Here is a 26003-nt window from a genome sequence, read left to right on the forward strand (position 1 = left end):
TCAGCCTTCAAGAGAGACAAAGGCAACCCCCATAACAAATCTTGCTAAGAAAATCCTATGCCTTAGAGTGACCATAAATTGGAAACACTTGAAGGCACACAACAACAATCCTAACCTGGAATGCTTCAGGGTTCTTGGACTACAACTCCTGGTTCCCTTAATCTTTCTCTTGCATTCCATCTGCAGCTGCTAGTAGTCATGATGGCTATGTATTAGCTTCAATAACAGAAGCAACTTACTCACTGGTAGCAAATTCAAGCAGGCATAATTTATATTGAAGTAGCCAGCCTGGCATAGTGGTTTGACTGTTGGACTATGACCAGGGTTTGGTTTTTAGCTTAGCCATGAACCACTGGGTGACCTTGGGCAAGTCACATAGCCCCAGAAAACTCCATAACAGGTTTGCATTAGAGTCACCATGAGTCAGAAACAACTTGAAGACATACCATATATACACAATTGTGGGTAGGACTGTAGCCTTAACTGTGAAATGGCATGCACGCACAAATACACACACACATGCACACTTTCCCAACACCATTGTCCCAGAGAATCATTCCTCTTTCTATGCTGCTATATCTGACCCCTTTAAAATATTTTTTTGTGTTGACAGAGAGAGCAAGAGAGATAGAGAAAGGCTATCTACCTGTCATTCCTGACAGATACAGGAAAAGAAATTCCAACTAAACATCAGGAGGAACTTCCTGACAGTAAGGGCTGTTCAACTGTGGAACACACTCCCTTGGAGAGTGGTGGAGTCTCCTTCCTTAGAGGTCTTTAAGCAGAGGCTGGATGGCCATCTGTCGGGGATGCTGTGATTGAGAGTTCCTGCATGGCAGAATGGGGTTGGACTGGATGGTCCTTGTGGTCTCTTCCAACTCTACGATTCTGTGATTCCATGATTCCTTGTGTATGAAAACCAGTCATGGATCTTTCAGCTGGTATATGTTTAGGCCAGCCTTGGCAATCATACCACTCTCCCGATATTTTTGGGACTGCAGAACCCACGTTCCATACCCCTGGCTGATGGGACTTGCAGTCCAACACCATTTGGAGAGCCACTTGGGCAAGGCGCATGCTTTCAGCCTCAGGAAGAAGGTCATGGCAAACCTGCTCCGAACAAGGCTTGCCAAGAAACCCCATGATAGGGTTGCCTTAGAGTTGCCATAAATCAGAAACAACTTGAAGGCACACAACAACAACAACAACAACAACAACAACAACAACATGATTCCCTTTCCTCCTACATACATCTGTCCCTTTACTTTCCAGAGGTAAGGATGATTACTAAAGGGTCAAGCAAACGCAGCTTATGAATGAAATAAATAACATTGTCCTCCCTTCACAAGGACAGCGGCAGCAACAAGATGCACACGTTAAGCCTTTTGAAGCATATGGAAAATGCAAAGCACGGGCATTAAAACGTGTCCGCTAATCCGCGGCCTGACCAGCAGGGGGCGCCGTCGTTCTGCTGAATGGCGTTCCGTTTAAAGAAGGAACTGGCTGAAGGAAGAGAAGTTTTCTCCTTCCTAGAAGCCCCTGTCGTTGGTGGTGTGCCTTCAAGTCGTTTCCGACTCGTGGGGTTTTCCCGGCCAGATTTGTTCAGAGGAGGTTGGCTTTTGCCTTCCCCCAAGGCTGAGAGAGTGTGACTTGCCCCAGGTCAGAATCATGGCTGTGCAAAGTAGAAGGAATCTTCGCCTCTAAAGGGGGGGGGGGGGGGGGAGTTGGACTCAGGGAGGATTTGCTCGCCGTTGCTGTTGTTGTTGTTGTTGTTGTTGTTGTTTCCCTTCAAGTTTTTTCCTGCAATGGCAAAAACCTCCTCTGAACAAATCTTGCCAAGAAAACGCCATGATAGGTCCTATCATGATAGATTTGTTCAGGGGAGGTTGGCCTTTGCTTTCCCCTGAGGCTGAGAGAGTGTGACTTGCCCCTGGTTTCCAGAAGCCTATGAAGACAGTCCCTGGAGGAGGCCGGGGAGGCAGAGTCTTGCCTTCTGACAAGCTTTCCTTGCCCTGGAGAAGGCTACTCTTTGCTGGACAAGGAGATCAAGTCCCCTCGCCCCCCCCCCCCCCCCCGACAATCCTGGAGTCAATCCAAGTTCGTACAGGAGATTAATGCATAGCTCTTGGGGAATGTCAACTGGGGAAAGTTTTAGGACCCCCAGCCTGTCCAAGTAGAAAAGATCAATCTCTCTGAGCATGAGTGCCTCTGAGTCTTCTTCCTCAACCAGGAGACAGCTTAAGTGTGGGTTATTGTCATGGTTGGGTTCCCATCCCCCAAATAAACATGACAGACCTCAACGTGTTGCCCTGCAAACGTAGTCGACTACAGTGCCCATCTTGCCCAACCAACACGGCCTTACAACACATCAGGACCACCAAGTTGGAGAAGACCAGTGGCTGTTATACTGTAATCCCTGTAGGGGCTAAAGTAGTTCTTAAACTGTGGGGCAGGACCCCCAGAGATGTGTGTGAGAGTTACTCATGAGGGGAGGGGATTTGGAGGCCCTGATCCTTCTTCCCAAACTTTTTCTGTCCTGGAGGGGAAGAGAAAGGCAAGATGGAAGAGGAGGGCATAACCTTGATAATGGTCAATTGGAGGTAGCCCAGTCCACTGATATGGATTGCCTTCAGACTGCCCTAGATGTCTTTATTCATATTCGGTACAGTACTATTGAAGGGGGAATGAAGTCGGTAAAGGATTGAGAATCTACTCAGGGTGGCTAAATGTGAAGGGAGCTATCCAAGGTCCTGGATTTCTTGTGGAGAGTTCCATTCAATTCAACAGCAACCATGGAGCTGATTCTTTGCCTCGTTGATATGGAAGTTTGGGGATCTCAGGGACCTGGTCAGCAGTGCAGAACCACAACAAATGCACCTGGGCGAACTTTGGACCAGAGTGTGTTTCTTTCCTGGATGAAGCCCTAATGAAGGCAGAAGGCGTGGAAGAAGAGGCAGCCAGGGATATATCTGAGACACGTCTGTGGTCATGGCTCAGTTGTCAGCAAAAGCTTCTAAGAGAGGGGGGGGGGGGGGGACTGTCGCTTTGATGTCATGGACTCCACCTCTCAGTCCTGAAGGACCAGACGTGATGCATAGTGCCGAGTCGCCAAGATTTCTCATGAAGATGAATGAAAGATGGACTGCCAGGCAAAGGAGGCAGCCACTATGTATGAGTGTCCAGGGGTCGATTGAATATTCCCAGTCATCTCAAAAATGAATGTATGGTCTCTCTCATTGACCAGAACTCAAATGGTTCAATGCCTGTCCTGCAGCCACTCACTCACAAACCATAAGGTTGTGAGTTCAGTACCAGCGATGGGCTAAAGCTTGACTCAGGCTTGCATCCTTCTGAGGTCGCTAAAATGAGTACCCAGATTGTTGGGGGCAACTGGCTTACACTTACGGACTGCTTTGGTGGTATGGAGTGGTATATAAATGAAACTGCTATTGCTGTTACTATCAAATGTGAACTTCTCTCTCTCTCTCTCAATCTCTCTCTCTCTCTGGGTGTGTATGAAGCATGGCGTAGTGGTTTGAGTGCTAGGAATCTGGAGCGGAGGATTTGATGCCCAGCCACTGGGTGGCTTTGGGCAAGACCTATGCTCTCAGCCTCAGAGGAAGACAAAGGCAAACCTCCTCTGAACAACTTTGCCTCGAAAACCAATGCTAGGTTCGCCTTAGGGCAGCCATAAATCAGAAATGACTTGAAGGCACACAACAGCAACAGTTGGCGGTCTCTCTCTTTCATTCCCTTCACCCAGGATGTTTTTGGCCTTAACCTCCAGTCCCTCCCTCCAACCTATTCCTTTGAAAAATGGCTCTCTGGACCAAGTATTTACATGAAGGCTCTTGTGACAACCACTGGTAGTGATGGGGTGTTGGCCTGAAGAGAAGCCCCCCCCCCCGCTTGTTTCCCACTGTCCACAAGCAAAAGGAATAGAGCAAGGTCCTTGGATTTGAGCCCGACTACTGAGCAGGGTCCTGGTTGTTGTTGTTGTTATGTTTTCTTATATCTCACCTTTTCCCCAATATAGGGACTCAAGGCGGAATTGGAGTAGGTCCTGCAGGCTCTATTTCAGAGGAAGGAACTGGCAAAGCCACCTCTGAGTATCCCTTGCCTAAGAAAACCTTATGGGATTCATGGGGTGGCCATAAGGAATCGACAGCTGACTTGAATTCCCAGTGATTGGGTGGCATATAAATAAATCCTATTATTATTATTATTATTATTATTATTATTATTATTATTGAAAGCACATCATGCGCAGACATCAACCCAGAACAACAGGGACCGAGGCAGGCTGAGTATATGATCTTTCCAGCTAAAAACCAAATTCAAATGATTTGTCCCACTAAAGCAATGGGAACTTGATAGACCAACGCTCCTGCAAGTCGAATTCAAAGCTATAGCCGTGTCAGTCTATAGAATCAGTAAGTAAAAAGCTCTTGTACTAGCTTTGAGACTCACTGCAAGAAAGAAATTGGCAGCAGGAGCTTTCGTGGACTTCAGTCTACTTCCTCAGATGCATTTGGTAGTGGAAAGCTAGGCACAGATATCTGTATGCCATTGGTCTCGATGTCTACCCTTCCTGAGTCTAACAGCTGGGTCTTTTCCTACTCCTTAACAATTGAATAGGTTTGATCCTCCCTGTCCTCCAACCCCTTTTTGGTTTCATCCCCGGAGAAATGAAAGCAGATGGCTGTCCCTCGAATCATCCCAGGACTCTTTGAGGTTCCCAGGAAAGCCCCGTCCCTTGGGAAGGTCTGCTGCTGCATCTCTTTCCCTTCGCTGTGGCTGGCTTCCCAAAGAGCTTGGGAACATTTCCTAGGAGGGCATCCGGCATTTCTTTGGAAGGACAGGCCACCTGCTTTCTCTTGCTGTCCTCCCAAGGCTTTCAACAAAAATCCCTAGTGGTTCTCTCCAGCCAAGATCTAAATGGACTCAGATTTGCATTGCATGATATGTCACCCAACCAACCAACAACTCGGTAGATCCCTAGAACTTATTCCTTCCAAGAACAAAGAATCTCGTTTGTTGCAAATCTTTCACCCTGATTTTTTTTTCAAGGCTATGAGTAGGGGGCGAGTTAGGTCATGGAAGCATCAACTCCCACCCCAAACTCCTTGGTGGGAAGAGGCCCTGAAATAACACCTTAAAACCCGACACATAGACACAAACACACACTACACAACCTGTTACTTTGGGCTGGGCGAGTCACCCAGAGCAAAGTCAAGCGACGTCACTGGGTTGGGATTGTCTCTCTCTCATATATATATATATATATATATATATATATATATATGGCCACATGGTGATCGTCTTCCCCAGGGAGTGGTAAGGATCCTGGACCTCTTGGTTACCATAGGATAAAGGGACTGGCTCCTTTTCCCCACTGGCATCCCTTTCCCTCTGCCCTTTAAGGGAGCTTTGATTCCCAAGCTATTCACACAAAACATCAAGGCCAAAAACTAAAGAGGTGTGTGTGTGTGTGTGTGTGTGTGTGTGTGTGTGTTGAGGCTTCTTAGGAATACCCCTCTGGTTTTTTTTTCTCCCCCTGCAATGTTTTTTTTAAAAAAAAACAGGACAAATCAAACGCTCTTCAATTACCTTTAAGCGAGAGATTAATAATTAGTCTGCCTTGGTATCTCCTAATAGGGCGTTTTGCATATTATTGATTGACTCTTCGCCGGCGCTGTATGAAGTGCGGCCAACGATCACTGCGGGAATCATACCTGACAGAGAATCAAAAGTTGCCGTCCTCCCGACAGAACTATAAAACGATCTTGATCAAGAGGCAATTAACGTTGGGGGGGGGGGGGTTGGGCTTCTCCCTCGCCCCGCTCCTTTGGGCTGGCCCTCTTCTCAACGAACCCAATCTACAAACACACACACATATGTACACACACACACACACACACACACGTCAGCCCATAGTTGTTCCTGCGGAATAATTAATCCAGAATAATAGCCACCACTATCCCTTCCTCCCAGCCAGCAGGGAGAACCCCTACATACAATCCCGAACATCCATTATTATTCTACCCTTCAGCCATTTAGGTCTCATACACACACAGAGGGGGTGGGGGGAGGACATGCATTAAGAAGTGTGTAAGTATATGTACCCTAAGTATATAGTGCTGAACAATCTCTCCCAGGAAGCCTAGAGAATAAAAATCTAATTGCAATCCGTTTTCTGGCTGTTTCTTTTTTCCCCTCTCCTCCCTCGGACTGTCAGTGGACTCTTTTTATTTTGATGCAGCTGGTCCACTGAACGGCCTCCCCCCCCCCGCCTCTTGTACCTATGAAAAAATTCAGGCTAATTTTTGTTGTTGTTGCTCCTGAGGCTTCCAGCTTTGAGTCCAGAGGTTTGGGACTAAAGAGGACGCCTGGCTCAGTGTTAAAGGAGGGAGGGAGGGAGGGAGGGAGGGAAGGGCTGGGAGGAAAAAGTGGAGGACTAACGGTGCAGAACACGCGTGGCACGTAAATCCCCCACCACCCCCAAAAGAAACCTAAGGTGAACCCACAGAAATAAAAGAGCTTCAAACAGAAGGTGAGGCGGGGGAAGGATGATGTGCTTTGGTGCTCACATGCAACACACACACACAAGGGGTATACACACACACACACACACACACACACACACACTAAATACTGAGGACCAGCCAGGACTGCTGGCAAAGCCTCTCGCCTGCCTCTTAACCCTGCCACCAACGTCTCGCCTGCCGTACCTTTCGCAACAACAGCCTTGGCCAAGGAGGAGCACTGGAAGGAAAGCTGACCTGCAGAGGGCAATCGTTGGACACGAATGATCACAAAGGCAGCTGGGGAGAGAGTACTAGGCTCAGACACGTGGCTCTGACCCAGGACTGCTGCGTTCATGGAGACTGAAACAAAAGATGGGAGCTCGGGGGAAAGGATTGGGTTGGGCTGGGTTGGGCTGGGCTGGGGAACTGTGGGTCTAGACGCTTCCTTTACCAAGGCTCTTCTCATTCAGAACCCTCTAAAAAAAGAAGACGAAAGATGAACCCAAACTTTCAGGAGACACGTCTAGGTCTCTCTTAGAAGGATCCGACAGACTTTTCATTCTTTGCAGGAAGATTTAAAGCCTGGCTTTTTGAAACTCCTTCCCAGCCCCTTTAAAAAAAATCATCATCATCATCTGCTATTCAAATAGGGATGGGTAGAAAACTGACAAGAATCTTAATGGCTTCAGCCACTGACAAGAGAAATGGGTCCCCGATATAAAGGAGGGAGACCCCCTTCACCTCAAGGAGGGGGAGGATAATGAAACCACGAGCCACAGTTCTTAATACAAGATTTTCGGTTTATGGTGCTATTATGTGCGCCTTCAGACCAGTTCCTTTCCCTCCCTTTCAGCACCAAGGAGGTGGACAGCGACCAGTTTCTCTCCAACGCCTCCGTCTTCTAGGCTCCGAAGCAAGGGGTCCATACGAAAAACGTACATTTCTGCCATGTGTTTTATCAAAAGGCTCTCCGGATTAATTTGGGGTGTGGAGACGGAACCTGTTTCCCTATTTCATGGTGTGTTTGCTAGTGGAGAGGAAAGGAAGCAGCATTGGAGTGCACACACACCTTCTCATTTTTCTTGCATCTTTTATACTTTATACCAATTGTGTGTGTGTGTGGATTGTGGTGGCAGACAGAGTAAGGTCAGCCCTGAACAATCCTGTGCACAGAAACAGAAACAGAGAGAGAGAGAGAGAGAGAGAGAGAACCAACCCCTCCCTTTTCAAGAAGAGAGGGGTGGGGAAACCCACATTTAATCAGTCTGTGTCCAAATTTCACTGACAGGGAATGTCTTTCTGGACATTAATTCCTAGGTGGCATTATGCTGGTGTTGTGTCCATCTGGATGAAACGAGCAGCGGTTGAGATTTTCGAGGTCCCATCATCATCTGGACCTCCAGATGCTTTGCTCACAACAGAGATGGTGCAGATTAAAAAAACAAAACAAAACACCCATTAGAAGAGAAAGGAGGAAGATCCTGAAGCACGCCTGTGCCCGAGGCTTCTGGTTGCGAAGATGCATAGATAGAGTAGCGTGGGTGTGGGTGTGAAAGAGAGAAAGAGAGAGAGAGTACACACTGTTTTGTGGGGTGTAAAAGCAAGCTAGAGGGAATTGGTCCGTTGGTCAAGAGTGTCTCTCTCTTACACACACACACACACAGAGAGAGAGAGAGAGAGAGAGAGAGAGAGAGAGAGAGAGAGATATTGGTGGAGGACAAGGAGAGAAAGAGACACAATTTTGACAAACGGCTCTGCTCATGTGTTTGTAATCAGAGGGGAAGGCAGAGCTCTTTCTTGTCTTCACCCCCCCCCTTTCCTCAAGGTTTTATTTGGACTGCCTGTTTCCCATCCTGCCACCCATCCCCGACCCTCCTTTCCCATTGGGAAGGCAGGAATAAGAGCCTGTGGCAAAGCAGCCTGCCCAGCCTCAGATCTCCCTCAACGAATCCACCGTGAGCAGGATGCCTCCAGAGCAAGCCTCAGCCTGGGTCGCACTGTCTGCCTTGCTGGCCATCCCCAATTTAAGCTCTGCTCGCAACGAACCCGGCAATGCCACGCTTCTCCGGAGCTGTCAGTGACTCTCGTTTTTCCCCTTATTTTAACGTTTGTGTGTAGTGGCAGGCGACAGATGGTAGAGATCAGATCGATTTGATTGCATTAGGCGATTCCACCCCCCCCCCCTTTCTCTCCCTCTCTCTCTCACTCTCTCTGTCTTTCCGTCTCCCTCCTCTTTTCCCCTCTCTCCCTCTCCTTCCCTCCCTCCCACCCACCCCCACCAGCCCTTCTTTTCTGGAAGCCCGCAGCCTCTGAGAGGCGATCGCCGGGGACTTAGAGAGCATCACCAGCATCACCAGCATCACCAGCAGCATCCGAAGTGAGAAGCCAGCGGAGCACACAATGCCAGCCAGAGGCGCCCAGGTCCCTTTCCCAGGGCTTGTTAACACTCTAATCCGGCACCAAGGGGGAAAGAGGAGGAGGAGGAGAAAAGCCGCTTTCCGCTTCCCCGGAGCCTATTTCCCAAACTCCTCAGGCGCCTTCCTGGGTTTTTACACACAGTTGGAGTCCGGCTTGAGACCAGGATTTAAAGGGTAAGCGCCTCAATGGTCTCAATAGGCTTTCTGGGAAGGGGAGGGGGCGACCCTGGGAAAAGGAAGCAGCACTTTAATGGAGAGGCAAATATTTCTTGGGTGGACCCCCCCTACAACCCTCTCCCGCCTGGTCTCGAGTTCCTTTCAGCTTGTACTGGGGAGCCTTTTTCTTCTTCTTAGTGGCAACTGCCAAGATTTATTCTTCTTCCCTGGGAACGGTGGGCTTTCCCCCCTCCCTTTCCCACCCCTACCCCACCCCAATCTCCAATCAATCCAGATAAATATTTGACTTTTTTATTATTATTATTATCATTAAAGTGAAGCCTTCCTTGTCTGCTGTGGCAACGGGGAGGTTTGTGAGGGCTCCCTCCCTCCAGTTATTACGGTAGGCTGGGAGGAAGAGCCTCCTCAACATGGCTTTCCATGAACAAAGGTAGTTAATGCTGCTGCGGAGCGTCGCTTCGGGCACCGCAAGCTGTCAAAGGGGTCCAAGGAGCAACAAAGCACATGGGGTAGCACTGGGCTTGGTCCTTGGGGTGGGGTGGGGTCTGTGTGCATTGTGTTTGTGTGTGTGTGTGTGAGAGAGAGAGAGAGAGAGAGAGGGAAAGAGGGAGGGAGGGAGAGAGAGGAGAGAGGGAGAAAGCATTGAGGGGTGGGGTGGGGTGGGGTGGAGATAGAGTCCATGGTTGAAGGAGGTTTGGATTGACTCAGTGGCAAGCGGTTGGGTCGGATCTCTCCTCTGTTCTCCTAAGTCATCTTAGCCTGATGGATGGTATCCTGTCTCTGGGTTTGGCTTGGCCAGTCGTGTGTGTGTGTGTGTGTGTGTGTGTGTGTGTGATGTTGGATTGACTGCCTCAGCACAACCGGGTTGTCTCTGGTGCGGCAGAGAAGCGAGTCTCGCTGGAAGGAGCTGTCCAACCCTCTTGGTGCTGAACTGCCTCCGACCATTTTGGTAGGTGCTCTCTAGCAGTCGATCCCCCGCAGGGAGGCGGGATAAGTTTGGACAGGGGAGAGCCGGATGAGTCCAATGCAAAGGGATCTGGTGGACTGACTCAGGTTTTGTAGGTCTTTCAGACTCATTGAAAGGAAGGAAGGAAGGAAGGAAGGAAGGAAGGAAGGAAGGAAGGAGCAGGTAGCTTGAGCTTTCCTAGACTTGAGCCTACTTCCTCAGATGCATCGGGATGAGCAGAGGGGAGAGATGGGGCTCATTTTGTAGCCCAGCGTACAAGCTTGTAGGTGAGCTTCTCCTCCTTTCTCTCTCTCCTTTTTTTAAAGTCCTAAGAATAAGAAGAAACTCGAGAATAATGATACCATTGGAAAAGTTTGGAGGTGTCAACGCTCAGAGCCTAGGGACAGAAGGAGGTCTGACGTTGAGTTCAGGATTAAAGCTGGAGAGATCAGGCATGTCCTCCTTCACAAAACTGGCCGCGTGTTGACTTTACTCTAGCCACTTTTTGCAGGATAAGGGTTCAAAAGGAGGACAGACAACACCCGCTGTCGTCTTAACACACACACACACACTGCATACACCACCAGAGAGTGTGTCAGTCTTCAACTGTAGACCGGGGTAAAAAGAAAGGGAAAAGGCGAAGGAAGGAGAAAGCAAAGGAAAAGGGGTGCTGTGTGGATTGCATTTCTTTTATAGCTGTTACTCTCTTCTCTCTCTCTCTCTCTCTTTCTCCCTCTTTCCCCCTCTTTCTGCGTATGTGTCTGTATGGCCATACAATAAAGCCACAGTCCTATGAAGGGTGAGAAACGTGGCTGGAAACTGGGGGGGGGGGGGGGGGGGGACGAAGAAGTTGCATGCATTGTCGTTGCCATTATTGAATTGGTCAAATACTGTCCGTGCAGTGTGAGCGGTTTTGCATGTTTGTGTACGAGTCTCTTTAATTATTGTTCAGATAAGGAAAGGTGTCTGTGTACATTTGTAGGGGTTTTTCTTCTTCGCTTTTTTGGTATGGAGATGCCTTCCTTGTCATGATTTGCTGTTAGGACGGAAACAGGAATCTGGGAAAAATAGAAGCGAGTTTCTTGGGTGGATGTCACTCGTGATCTGATTGGCAAAGCTGGTCAGTTACAAAGCCGGCTACCCAGGCAGATGCGATGGGAGGAAGGGAGCCGTCCCCACTCCTTTTTGTATTTTTCATCCACGATGGAGTAGGATCAGCCCAAACTTAGCCTTCCCTGGGACGTACTCGTTTGTTTTTGACAGGGAAGGGGAAAGCAGAAGAGGGAACCAAAAGAAGGGCTCGGTCAACGGGCAAAGGTTCTGCAAACAAAGACCTCCAGGTTCTGGTTGTGGGGCGTATTCACATGTGTTTGACCATAGCTGCCTGGCAAGGAAATGACACTTTGAGTTGTTGTTTAATTTGAAATGTGGGGAAATGTGCCTAGTTTGCGGATGGTGGCAGGAAAATGGGTTGGGGAGTTGAAGGGTGGGATTCCTTTTTGGATGCACCCCTGAGCAGACAGTAAAGCAGAGTCGCCTTAGGATGTGATTTGGCACGTTTATCAGGCGATATGGAGAAAAAAAAAACGTAAACCTTTAAGCTGAAGCGTTGAGAGCTCCTGGCACCTCTTTGCGGGGCATGTGGGAAAGGCCAACGAGGGCTCCCTTTCCCTTTGCCCCCGCCTGCCCCTTTTGGAAACATTTTTTTCCTCCCTCCCTTGAGTGAGAGCATCCGAGGCAAAGACCTGGAGCAAGGACGCTCTTCCTCGACAGATCCTAGGAGAAGGTGGCAGGCGCGCCCTTGGAGGAGAGTGTTTCTTTTTCTAGGGAGCTGGCACTACCATCCTGGCATGGGCGCTTGGAATTGTTCCTCTTTCAAATCGCCTCCTCCTTCCGAAACCCTTCCCCACATTTTTCTTCCCTCAGTAAACCCCTGGGTACCATTGATGTGTCTTAAACTGTGCCTCTCCTCTCCAGAGACCACATTCCGGCTGCCGGGGACACAAACCCAGGGAGAAGGACTCGAGGACTAGGAGGGCGAGCAAATGAAGGAGCAGTCGGCAAGTGGCTCCAGGTACGAAGGAAAGGAGAGCTAGAAAGGGTGGAGTGGGGGGAGGGCAAGAAGTTCTCGTTTGCCAGCATGGGGTTTGCATGCAGACCTCCTGAGCTGAGGGGCACCCATGGTCCTTACAACAACAGCGCCTTCAGGGCCAGGTTGGAATGAATGGGTTCAGCGCTTCAGTTTAGAGGTAGAGGCGCTGTCCATGGTGCTGGATATAGGTTCATGGTGCTGGATATAGGTTTGCTCTCGCCTTCAGCACCATGGACAGTTCCCGTGGCATTCAGCACCTCAATCGCTTTTGGTGGGAGACTTCGCTGAGCCAGAAAACGCTGTGGGAAGGAAGCAGGGGGAGGACACGGTTGTGTGTGTGTTTGTGTTTGAATGTGTGTGTTTGTGCCTCTTCCAGGGGGAAACCTTATTGTGGACAACTCGTGTTTGTGTGGGTGTGTATGCATGCGTGCAAGGCATGGTGCCCCAAAGTGTTGGCTCTTGGGCTTTACTGGTTTTTTGTGGGGAGAGAGGTTGGGTGTGTGTGTTGCTTTGCCTTGCCCCATCTTCACACCAACCTGGGGAGAGGGTTAGCACCTAGAAGGGAAAGGCGAGGGAGCTGCCACCCTTGGTGCCCATTCCTTTCCTCTTTCCTGACGCCGGCTCTTCTCCTTTCCTTTTCAAGGGGTTCCTGGAGTCTCTCCGCAGCCTGGATTGGGAGACCAAGCGGAGACGTCGTCGGTGCCTCTCTCTTGGATGCCTCTCTCTTCTCCTTCCTCCTCGTCCTCCTCGTCCTCCTTTTCCTGCGGACCATACCGTTGTGGATTTATTCTCGCGGTGCGGGCAAGCGCCAGGCTCCTCTGTCAACACCAGCACCACCAGCACCAGCAGCATCGCCTCCGGCATCGGCTTCCCGACTCTCTTCGGTGACGGGTATTCTTGGGTGGATAATACGGATTACGTTGTTATTGCTTAAGAATACGCGTAGTCGAGGAGAGTACTCGCGGCAGGGCCAAGGGGGGGCGACGGCTGGACCCTCCTCGGCCCGATCCCCGGGGCTCCTCTCCACCGCTCCCGTTGCCAAGGTAGCGCAACCCGCTTCTCCTTCGCTCCCCCTTTTTGTCTTTCTCCCTTTCTAAACATTTTCATTTCTCCCTCTTGCTCTCCTTGGGTTGTGTGTTGCTGCACCTCGCAATCGCCGCCTCCGACAACCGGGGAAGGGGGCTGTCAAGGCAGCTGCCCTCGCTAGGACTGCGGAGGAGGGAGGAAATACACACACACACACACAATACACACACACGGAGGAACATGCAGACACACACACACACACACACAGATAAACATGCACACACACAACCATACACACACAACCATGCATAAATACACACGAACACACACACACACAAATATGCAGACACACACACTCGCACAAACACACAGACACACACACACTAACATACAGTGAGACAAACATGCAGACACACACACTCACACAAACATACACACAGATCGAAACACACACACACACACACAAACGTGAGGTCCTGTCCTGTGTCCGCGCTTGGCCTCCCAAGGCTGCCCTGCTTCTACCTTAATTCGGATTCCCCATCCCCTTCCTTTTCCTTACTCCTGATCACATCAGTCGGCTCACTTCTTGAGGATGGGGGGGGGGGGGGGAGTCCAAGGGGTGGCCGAGGTTGTTGGCAGCGGCCGTTGGTGAACAGCAAGGAGTATAGAATAGCAGCTTCATTTATTTCATTTACGTGCCGCTTCAAATCACCGAAGCAGTCTCTAGGCGGTTTACAACTGTAAAAGCTCAGAGGAAGGGAAGGGTGTGTTTTGGGGGATCTGTGGCCCAAAGGTGGAGACTGGAAGCGATGATGGCAGTGAGGACTAGTGGGATGGAGGTTGGAGGGGAAGGAGGAGACACCTCGTTGGCTTCCCGCGTTTGTCTGACTCCGCTTTGTTTGAATCTGGAAAAAAGACAGGGGCTGAAAAGGAGTGGGATGAGTACGGCTGCGTTCTCACTGGAGAGTTAACCCGGTTTAATACCGCTTTAGTAACTGTGGCTCAAGGCTATGGAATTCTGGGAGTTGGAGTTTGTTCTGGGCCCCACAACAAACTCCAACTCCCAGAATTCCATAGCCTTGAGCCACGGTTACTAAAGCGGTGCCAAACTGGGTTATTTCTCCAGTCTGGATGCAGCCTCCAGCGACTTCATAGGCTTTTCTTAAGCAAGGAAAACTCAAAGGGGTATTTTGACAGGTCTCTCTCTTCTGAAATATAACCGACAGCAATTGGTATTTATTGGCCGCCTGCCATCCAAGTCCTAACCAGGGCTGACCCTGCTTACCTGCCAGGATCAAAAGCGATCTGCTGCCTTTAGAGTTTACTGCCTGTCCAGTAAACCTGAATACAGTTGGGGGGGGGGGAGAATTTTCTGGTGGAGCACCAGCAGCTTTCTTCAAGTCGAGGGCTTGGAGTTGTTCCTAGGAGCAGCCAAGAACGAACCTGGAAGTACAATCTTTATTAATTTCAAGATTTGCCTTATTTTCAAGATTTGCCCCAGAGATGGAGCAATTTGGGCTGCTTCGGCACTGCATCCATAATCCGGTTCGACACCATTTGAAGGCTGTGGGATTCTGGCAGCGAGCTCTATTGCCGCCGCAGAGGACCATTTCCAGAATTCCGTTGCCTTGATCCGTGGCAGCCCAAAGTAGTGTCAAACCGGATTGTTCATGCCGTACGACAGAGGTTCCAAGAGAGGCTGGGCTATCCCTACCCCAGAGCAGAGGAGTCTGGGGTTTCTCCATCCCAGTCATTCCGAACAGGGGCTTCTTGAAGAGGGAGGTCCGAAACACACTGCAGAAATAATCCAGTTTGAGACCCGCTTTAACTGCCTTGGCTCAAGGCTAGGGAATCCTAGGAACTGTACTGAGACATTGAGCCTTCTCTGTCGGATATCTCTGGGGCCACAGTCAACTACAATCCCAGGAATGGATTGCCTAGTCCTGAGCCAGGGCAGTTCAAGCGGTCTCAAAGTGGAATATTTCGGTGTTAAGGACCTTAGGTCCCCAGGACCTTTTGCAGTCGCTCCCAGCAATGAAAGACGGCCCCGACCGCCTCCCGTCGAAGCAAAAGCCTTCATTTGTTTCCAGAGATTGGTTCAGAGGAGGTTTGTCCTGAGGCTGAGAGAGTGTGACCTGCAGGGAATGGAAGAGGACAGTCGAGAGATATCAGGAAATCTCCCCCAAGAAAGACTTTGCCAGCCCAACTCCTCAGTCAAAGGCATTCCCTTCCCGCATGATGTCTGTTTGTCTACCTACGAACTCTTCCTTTAGGGATGAAAGTCTGTCCCAAAGGGATCCTCCTTGCCACTCCATATACACCTAAGTATGTGTGTGTTGGGGGACATTATTATCCCTTTCCCTGAATGAGGATTTAGGGGAGCACAGAAAGCAGGAATCCGAGAGCGGAGGGAGAGATCCCGATCGGAGACAGAGAAAGGCGAGTCACACTTTCTCAGGAGAAGGCAATGGCAAGCGTCCTTTGAACCAGTCTGATTGTTTCCAGAGACTGGTTCAGAGCAGTTTTGCCATTGCCTTTCCTTGAGGCTGAGAGAGTGTCCCCCAGTGGGTTTCTCTGGCCCAGCAGGGGGAATCAGACCCTGGGGGCCAGAGTCAAACCACCTCATGCTCTCTCTGACCCTTGTCTGGCCTTCCTCGACCAGGCTTCATCGGACTACAGCTCCCATCATGCATGTCACACTCATCACAACTGGCTGGGAGTGATGGGAGCTGAAGTTCATTGCATCCAAGGGCCTACTGTTGCTCTAAAATCTTCTCGATGACATCTAGGGGTAGCCGTGTTGGCCATATAGCAAACCCAATAACATCCAAACAAGGATACCTTTATTGGACCAACCAAAATGCACAATTACATGTTGCAAGCTTTCGAAGTCACGCTGGCTTCCTTGTTTGGATGTTAATTGGATCTTCCCGACTCTTATTCATTTATTCATTCATTTAATTTTTAGGCCGCCTTTCTCCCCAAAAGGGAGTCAAGGCGGCTCACAAGATTTTTTTAAAAAACAAACCAATCCATCAATACAGATTCAGGGCACTGTATGGATGAGATATAGATGAGGTTCTCTGTCTGAGTCTTTCCTGAATGGTTCTGCAGAGACACACAAAGACACACAGCAAATCCGATTGGGATTTTCAGTCCCAAAGAGCTCCAGCGTCCCCTCCTCATCCGCTGAAACCATTGAGCTCTACTGCCTACCCACCCTAATGCGTTGCAGCAAACGCCACAGTCCCTGAATTTGAGTGGATTGGCATTACAGATGAAGGATGTAATCACACACACACACATATATATATATCGTCCTTTCCAAGGAGAAAGGCCTGTCTCAATAGCCAGGGATTTACTTCCGAGGAAACATGCACAGATTTGCTTCACATTCACATTACATTTATTGGGGGCTACCAAGTTTTCAGGCTGTTTCATAGATATAGTTCCCTGACTTGGGTGGATTGATTTTCCCCCCCAGCATAACAACAACAGCAACAACAACCAGAATAACCGTGGTGTTAGTTCTGGGCTTGAGTAGACCCCTTGAATCTGTGGGATTTACCTCTGTGTTGACTTTCCCCCTTCAGCAATGAATTGAATAGATCTCCTCTAGTTGGGCCTAACCAACACAGAGGCCAACCGTAGCCTTTGGCAACCTATGGCTAAAAGTTAAGTAGGGTAAGAGACAACAAGAGTTGATGCCTGGAGAGGGATACCTAAATCCAGACACAAGAGAGGCCATTATGACTATTATTCTTATGGCATTTTGGGGGAACAGGGCTGTCTTTCAGTTGTAGATGCTAAGGTTCCCTTTGCCTCCTTCCTTCCCTTTAATGCATAAAAGATACATCTGTTGAGTGTGGCTGCTTCGTTCATCCTTGTTTCCATCATTGATCTCCCAGACTGCTGTGGCTTTAAAATAGACATGCTTTAGAAAGCAAATCATAGAATCATAGAGTTGGAAGAGACCACAAGAGCCATGCAGGAACTTTGTAAATCCCCTTTGCAAAAAGAGAGCAAGATGGAGAAGTGATGGGTGGATTTTTTTTTTATTGGACTGGTGGCCAACGTGTTAAACTTCTTCAGCCTTTCTGATCGTCTCTAGGATTGCGTTGAGGTGAGGTGCCTTCTACTACTCTGTTGATTCACAGGGTTTTTCTTAGGCAAGGGATACTCAAGAGGAGGTTTTCCCAGTTCCTTTCTCTCAAATGTAGACTACAGCCCCTGGCTGACATTCTCCCCTCCTAGCATTAGCCTTAGGCTGAACCTGTTTAGCTTCCAGGATCATCTGCTACCTCTTCTATTCATCCCTATACCATGAATTTAGAGTAGGTCCTTGGTATCCACTGGGGTTTGGTTCCAGGATCCCAGTGGATGCCAAAAATCCGTGGATGGTCAAGTCCCATCAAGTACAAGAGATTGTGAAATGGTGTTCCTTGTAAAAAAAATGGCAAAACCAAGGTTTGCTTTTTGGGATGTATATATATAAATACACACACACACATATGCATATATATATATATATATATATAGAGAGAGAGAGAGAGAGAGAGAGATACACACACACACACATATATATATACACACACACACTGTAATATTGCTATGTAAATATTTTTATAATGAATATAAATATTTTATATTGAAAATTATAATATAATTATCATACAATATATAAATTATATAATTATAAAATTTAAATGTAAAATATTTTCAAGCCATTGATGCTTGAATGTGGAGGGCTTACTCTACTTGCTCCCTTGCAAGCATGAGCAAACATAATAGGCCTTTGCTCCATTTCCTCCAGCCAAAGTGTTGTAGAGATGCATAGGAAGGAGCTCCAATGGTAATTTGTATGCCTGGGCTTTGTAAGTGTTGTTGTTGTTGTTGTTGTTGTTGTGTGCCTTCAAGTCACCTCCTGGCAAACCATAACACCGGTTTTTATTGGCAAGTGTCTTCAAAGGGGGTGGGGGGGTTGCCATTGCCTTCCTCTGAGGCTGAGAGGGTGTGCCTTGCCCAAGGTCACCCAAGGTTTTTCCATGGCTGAGTCAGGATTTGATTTGAACCCTAGTCTCCAGAGTCATAGTCCAACGCTCAAGCCACTACACCACATAGTAAGTGAAGGAAAACAATTGACTCCAAAATGCTAGTGGCACTTTCAGGCGCTTCCAAATTTCCTTTTTTGGTAGAGTTTAAAAATATAGCCATGTTAGTCTGCAGAATCAGTATGCAGAGAGATCTTGTGGCACCTTTGAGACTCACTGAAAGAAAGAAGTTGTCAGCAGGAGCTTCCCTAGACTTCAGCCTGCTTCCTCAGATGCATTTGGTGGAGTGGAAGCCTGGCACAGACCTACATATGCCATTACTGTGAGAGATAATGTCAATTCAAATTGCAGCTTCACTTCCATACACAAAATATTTGCAATTTGAATTGACATCCTCACATACCAATGGCATATGTATATCTGTCCCTGGCTTCCCACTCCACCAAATGCATCTGATGAAGTAGACGAGTCTAGGAAAGCTCCTGCTGCCAGCCTCTTTCTTTTAGGGAGTCTCAAAGGTGCTACAAGATCTTTCTACATACAAATTTCCTTTTGGCATTATTAGTATTGGGTTTTCTTTTTACTATTTAAGGTTGCGTGATGCAGGGCCAGTGGTGGAAGGGCAGGAGAGGGTAGCAAGATCTGGAAGATCTGACACAGCCTTTTTTGCCATTAAAAAAAAAATGAATCTGAGCAAAATAAGATTCTTGAGTCAGAAGCGTTTCAGAAAGAATTGAGGGAGTAGTTTGATCAAATCCAGAGAACATTCAAACTGAAAGAAAAGGAAAAAAGTGGAGGAAAAAGCAGAAGACTGGGGAGTAGTTGTCTCTTCTCCAGTACCAGCATTACAGCATCTGCACTGCAGAATTAATGCAGTTTAGCCCCGCTTTAACTGCCATAGCTCAACGCTATAGAATTCTAGGATTTGTAGTTTTTGTGGGAATATTTTGCCTTCTCTGTCAGAGAGGTCTGGTGCCACAAGAAAGTGGAAATCCCAGGATTCAATTGAATCAAACTGCATTAGTTTTGCAGTGCGGCATCAGCCAAGAAGATTCATCCTTTGACACACACACATATATGGTCCAAGGGGATAAGGGGCAGTGTCTAAATATTGTGAGTGCTCATCCTCTCCTTCTTCCATATTGATTTTATATCTTGAGTGAATAATAACCTGCTCTTATACCCTCAGGTCCGTAACGTGGCAACCATATCCGCTAGACATTTTTTAAATCGAACACCAGTCAAACCCAGTGACATCAAAGAAACTGGACAGATTTCACTTAGAACTGAAAGGTGAAGATAGTTTTCCAAAAAGAGATCCATAGCCATTGATTACAAAAGCTCCCATAGTCATTCTTGTTTTTCCTTCCATTTACAAAATAACAACAACAACCAAGAAGCTTAAAGAGTTCTCCATATTAGAAGATGGAGGTGGTGTGGAAAAGAGCAGAAATGGAGTTCAGGGTCTCCAGGCTGCACTCCTGTGACTTTCAATTTCAGATTTCCTTTAGTAACTTTGTATTTTCATAATAGTCTCTCCGTAGTGGACATTGTCTGTGTGGCTGAAGAACAAATGTAGTGTGATGGAACTGCCCCTCATTCTTCACCAAGGGGTGTCTTTTGGGATGATCATTAGGCAGACAACCAATAAAATGTAGTGACCCTTTAATCTATCCTCCTCCTTGTTGTATCCCCAAAGATTTCATTACTTTCTCAAGCGTAGATTGCAATGCTCTCCACACTTACCAAGGAGTAAGCCCCTTTGATCTCAATGGGGCTTCTCAGGAGACACACCTAGAATTTCAGTGTTTGCAAGGATTGCTGGAAGTGACTCAATAAGCCATCAAATAAAGGTCACTTTACAGTGGTGTTATTCCTGAATAAATATATATGTAGCATGTGTATGGCAGGGAGGAACAAAGTATATGCTATGGCATGCACAGCATTGTGCTGGTTCTTATTTTATTGTTATGGCACAACTTGGGGAGTCAGGGTAATCATACGCAAACAGTACACTAAGGATGGAAGCTCCTAGATAACTGAGGGCCCAAACAAGCAGGCCAAAATAAAGCTGCTTCGGGTCACTTTGGAGGTATGCTGTTTAAATGCTGCATGCATCCTAAGAGGCTGGAAGCCATGCCAAAGCCACGCTCCAGTCCTAAGGACCAGAGCTCAGCTTCTGGCCTCTTAAGACATGTTTGTCATTTAAAAAGCATATCTCCAAAGTGACTGGAAGCAGCTTTATTTTGGCCTGTCTGTTCAGGCCCAGAGAGTCAGTGGTCCAGTTTGGTAATTTTACACTGTGGATTGAGGGAGGAATAGATGAGGACTGTTCAATGACAATGCATCTTTGTGTGCCCTCAGCAACATATCTTACTTCAAAATGTGTCATGATACCCCTCCTTCATTTGGATGCAAATCAAATCATTATTGACAAATCACATCCTTCCTCAGCCTGCTGTCATCTGGATATGTTGGACAGCCACTTCCAACATCCTCTGACAGAACACATTAATTAAATAATTAACCAATTGCCCACTTTTCTTTCATATGCAGCCACTGTGCATGAGAACAAAATAGCTAAAATAGTCTGCAATAAATTTTTCAAAAAAATATTAAACAACAATTCACTTGGAAACATGATTAAAACACACATTAAAAACTACAGTTGGCCCTTCTTATCCATGGATTTCTTATCCACAGATTCAAGCATCCATGATTTGAAAACATTCAGAAAAAAAGTATAAATTCCAAATAGCAAACCTTGATTTTCTATTTTATATAAGGAACATCATTTTGCTATGCCATTATATTTAATGGGACTTGAGCATCCACGGATTTTGTTATCCTGTGTATAACACAGACCCACTGTATTACATATTAAGAGCCAGCACCCCTTTTGCACTATCCCATCTGGTTCAAAACTGAAGGCAGGTTTAAATAAGCAGGCCTTTGCCTACTGGTGGAAAAAGAGCAGAGAGGGGGGCAATGAAGACTCCCTGGGATCAGCCACTGAGAAGACTCTCTCCCCAAATTCTCACTGGACATAGTTTATATATATATATATTAAAAAAACGTCTTTGTTAATATTTTATGTATTAAAAACAAATTTCAATAAAAAAAGAAAGAAAACAAAAACAACACACAAACAACACGCAACCACAAATACAAAACTAACATAAGGCACAATCATAACTATTAAAAGTGACTTCTCATTTCCTCCTACCCTTTGACCTAAGTATGAATTAAGTATTTTTTCATTTATCTTAGGCCCGGGACAGACTGCCCCAAAAGGGTGGGCTGGCAGCGGCCTGTTTCCCTCCAGAGGGATGCCACAGCCACCAAACCGCGTGGCATCCCTCTGGAATAAAAAGAACCCAGAAAAAACTGGTTCTTTTTCAGTTGCCGGGTGGACATCACGAATGCTCCAATGGCGCACTCATGACGTAATGGATGAGCAGCGATGTGCGGACTCTGCATGTCCCTTACTTCAAGATGGGGTGCCCATGTGGATGGGATGCCGCCATCAGGCCGCTGCCATTACATACTAGGGTTCCAGACCGTGAGGTTGCTGCATGGTTCAGAACCTGAGTATCACCGCCACCACACTCCTTTCTGCCCGTCTGTCTCAGGCCTTAAACAAATATTATGTACTTCTATTTGTGACTAAGGGCCTGAACAGACAGGCCAAAATAAAGCTGCTTCAGGTCACTTTGGAGGTATGCAGTTTAAATGATACACACATCTTAGGAGGCCAGAAGCTGCGTCAAAGCTGCGCTCCAGTCCTTAGGATTGGAGCATGGCTTTGGCATAGCTTCTGGCCTCTTAGGACACATGCATCATTTAAACAGCATACCTCCAAAGTGACCTGAAGCAGCTTTATTTTGGCCTGACTGTTCGGCCCCTAAATTAATTAATTAAACTCTCAAATCCAGACAAAGTCTCACCAGACATAGTCAAAATGGTGGAGGGACCAAAAGGAAACCCTCCTCCAAGATACTAAAATTTGGGCAGACCCCTATATTAGAAAGTTATCATCCAAGACATCTGGAAGGTACCAGGCTGCAAAAGGGTGATGCCGTAACACTAATAAAAGTTTTCTAAATCTAAATAGTAATAGTTTTCTAAATACTCTTAGCAACTTAAAAAAGGTAAGGCAGAGACAGAAAAAAACTAGGGACAGATGTGAGCAAGTGCAGATAGATGTAGTTAAGCTTGGTTATGGTTGGGATGTGCTTAAATCATTCAGTGGTACAGTAACACAATATATAATAATGCAGTAGGAGTCTCTGCTGTGTGGAATAGAAGCAGTGAACACCAAAGCAATCCAAAATAACATTTGATGTTCTAATTTGTTTGCCCCTCAGCTGGAGATCCAGAAATATGAGGCGAAGGCAAATTATATCTGGGAGGACATTCAGAGAGAGAATGGGCCACATAACACTGGGAGGAGGAGAGAGTGATAGCTGAAAGGTGGGAGGATTTCATGTTGCCAGACACATTAGCAATCTCTTATAGAGGAACCCGCCTTCCTCCTCTCCCTCCTGTCTCTGGCACACATAGCTCTCTTTTGTTACCTCCCTTGTAGTTACACACAAAAAATGGAACATCATTGTCCAACCCCACACCCTTTACAAAGTGGTTCTCCTTCTCTTTTGTGCTAGGAATCTGTCAGTGAGAAAAGGGAGGGAATTATTCACCATATAAAAATACATAGAGAAGGAAATGCCAATATTGGCATAAGGAACGTGGCCCAGAAGAGGCCCAGTTCATTCCCACTGTGGCAGCAATGGAAATCTCCACAGATGAGGATTACGTTAAATAATACATGCAGCAGTGGCAGCTGTGTTGGCCATAAAGAGAAATCCAAAATCTATATGAGGTCCAATACTCTTATTAGAAAAACTGCAAATTGTGAACTCCCTCCCCACCCCCCCTAAAAGGATGGCCCATTGCACCTTATAATTTCAATGAGATCCTTTATTCCAGCTGCCTTTCATTATTTCCCAGATTTATGTAGCCAGATCGAAGTCTTTTCTTTCCTAAAATGTATTGTTAAAAGCCTAATGATGCTTCTTCCCTCTCACCCATTAGAAAGGGTAAGCTTGGGAAAAAAATGGTGCTTAAAGACAAACCTTTCCATCCCTTATTACACCCTATAATGTCTACAGTATGCAATATATTTTGCCATTTCTCCTTCGTTTCTTTGAATATGCTTCTTGTAATGAACATTATTGCATTTATGTAAAATGATAATATTTTTAGATGATGTCTGGTAGTGTTAAACCCAAGTACAAACCTATGCATTGGTGCTCAGAAATAATATATATCTGGGTGTCGGCCATGCAGCAAAATATATATATTGGCAATACCTTTTTAGCACAACCGAAAGGCACAAAATTCAGTACACACGCTTTTGAAACTCACAGACTTCCTCATCAAGGATGGATGTTAAAAGTCATTTTAGGGTCCTTCATCACATTTTCCCTCCTAAAATGATTTGTTAATTATCATGCTTGATAAAGAAGCTTGTGAACATCACAAATTTGTATAATATATGTTGTGCCTTTTGGTGAGTTTGCTATATTTTACTCAGAAGTAAGTTTCATGATGTTTAGTGGGGCTCGCTCTCAGGTAAGTGTGTCTAGGATCGCTAGCTAAATCGGTTTGTCAATAATAGTAAAATAGGCATGCACATAATTTGAAAGTGAACCCAGATTCGAAAGGAATGGTTAGCATTGTATTAGTCAGAGCCTCCCTCTGGCCAAGACTGTAGCAGAGAATCTCTTGCACACCAGGGGCCTGATGCTGAGCTTCCATTTCCTCAAGAAGCCATAGCAAATGGATATGGCTTGTCTGATTTATTATGTGACTATCATAGATCCCATAGGGGCTAAAGAGTCTTTGGTTCTCAATATATGTAAGTTTAGGCAAATGCATCCTTTAAATTTGTGTTTCTTTCTGTGGTATCCTTGTTTAATTTGGTTAGCTGGTGGTTTTTTGTTCTTTGTTTTTTAATGGCTGAACAATACCGTAATGATAGAGGCTGACACATTTTAATGCCTATTCTCATTGTACTCTTCATCATTGTCCATATTAACATTTTGATGACCGTGGGTTTCTTTTCCACATCTTAGTGTTATTTGGGAGATTGCTGCATTGTGGGGCTAATAATAGCAGATATATATGGCCTTCTCAGAAATATATAATGTCAAGAAATGCTAGCTGGTGCAAAGGCAGCTAGAATTACACTCCCCATGGTCTTGTATAACATATACCCTGAGCAAATTACTTAGCCACTCCTGGGATCTACCAGCTAGGCACAATGCTAAGGAAGAGGGAACAGGCTTTGAGAACTGTAGCACTGCAAGGCACATAAATACTCCCTGGAATGATGATTTTTGTACTTTTCCCCTCAAGCACACAAGATACTTATGGACTTATATTTCATTTTCTCATCACAACGGCCCTGTGAGGCAGGTTAGAAAGTCACATAACAACTTACTCAAGGCCCTTTTGCTCTGTACTTGGAGCCCAATATTGCATTTATGATGCTCCCAACCCCACAATGTGATGTGTGTGTTTATGTGTGCTAATGGCAAGGATAATTGGAGCTTTCACATTGGGAAACATGTAACAACAAAAGCCTAAACTTGAATGGATTCCTAGTGGGTTCAATTAAAAAACATTATGTAAGTTTAATTTTTTTTAAAAAAAAAAACACAACTCTAGATGTTTAGCAAGCATTTTTTAAAATTTATTATTACTTTGGACAAGTCATAGTCTCTCAGCCTTGGTGAAGGCAAAGGCAAACCTCCTCTAAACAAATCTTGTCAAGAAAACCCTGTGACAAGGTCACCTTAGGGTCACCAATAATAATAATAATAATAATAATAATAATAACAACTCTTTTCCCAAAACGTGGACTCAGAGCAGCTTACAATATTAAAAAAAAAACCAGTACAGTTAAAAACATACAAAATTGTTACACTGAAATCAAATCAATTTATTACAATATTAAATGATTGCATGTTAAGAGAATAAAATACAGGTTAAAAAGATAAAAGTGTTTTAAACACATTAAGAGAATGCAACACCCAGCTCCTTCTTTAAAAACGTTATATTTTAAATGCCGGTCTGAACAGAAAGGTCTTAGCCTGCTGCAGAAGGACAACAAGGAAGGGAGTTCCACAGAGGGAAGCCACCAAGAAGGCCCTCTCTTACATCCCCACCCATCAGGCTTGTGATAGTGATAGGATTAAGAGAAGGGCCTCTCCTGATGATTTTAGAGCCCAGGACGGCTCACAGAAACATATAGTCCAGGATCTGAGCCACACAGGGCTTTGTAGGTCATAACCAGCACTTTGAATTGTGCCTGGAAACAAATTGCCAAATCGGAAATGACTTGAAGGCCCAGAATAACAACCAATTAGGCAGAACACTAAGAGCTGGGATGACATGAAACCAGGGTTGGACTATGAGCTGCTGAGTTCCTTAATGATAAATTTGAGATGCCCCAGATTATATGTGTATATTCTAAATTTGTATTTTTCTAACAGTTATGTAAGATTTGTAACATAATAATTTTGTTACATTTAGAGGTTGCTTCTTCCCCCACTCATTTTTGATCCTAAAATGTTCTTTCCTTGTCATATGTAGAAATTTGGCAAAACCCAACTGAAATATCTTTTCCTATGAATTCCATAAGTAAAACAGCTAGAGATTTATTTTATTGTCTTAATAAATGGAAACAAGACCTTCTAAGAA

General features: G+C 46.2%; 1 long non-coding RNA gene across 1 annotated transcript in view; it reads left to right on the top strand.

The window, feature by feature from the left end:
• The first annotated feature begins 13032 nt into the window (after nucleotides 1-13032).
• Nucleotides 13033-26003, top strand: part of LOC149316492 (uncharacterized) — a 70238-nt gene continuing 57267 nt past the window's right edge. Inside the window, exon 1 of the long non-coding RNA XR_016280497.1 lies at nucleotides 13033-13202. This is a non-coding gene — a long non-coding RNA (uncharacterized LOC149316492). The remainder of the gene's footprint in view (nucleotides 13203-26003) is intronic.

The sequence above is a fragment of the Sceloporus occidentalis genome, unplaced genomic scaffold (genome assembly GCF_023333645.1).
Source record: "Sceloporus occidentalis isolate IW3139 unplaced genomic scaffold, rSceOcc1.0.p SCAF_3, whole genome shotgun sequence".
In the NCBI taxonomy this organism is placed as follows: Eukaryota; Metazoa; Chordata; class Lepidosauria; order Squamata; family Phrynosomatidae; genus Sceloporus; species Sceloporus occidentalis.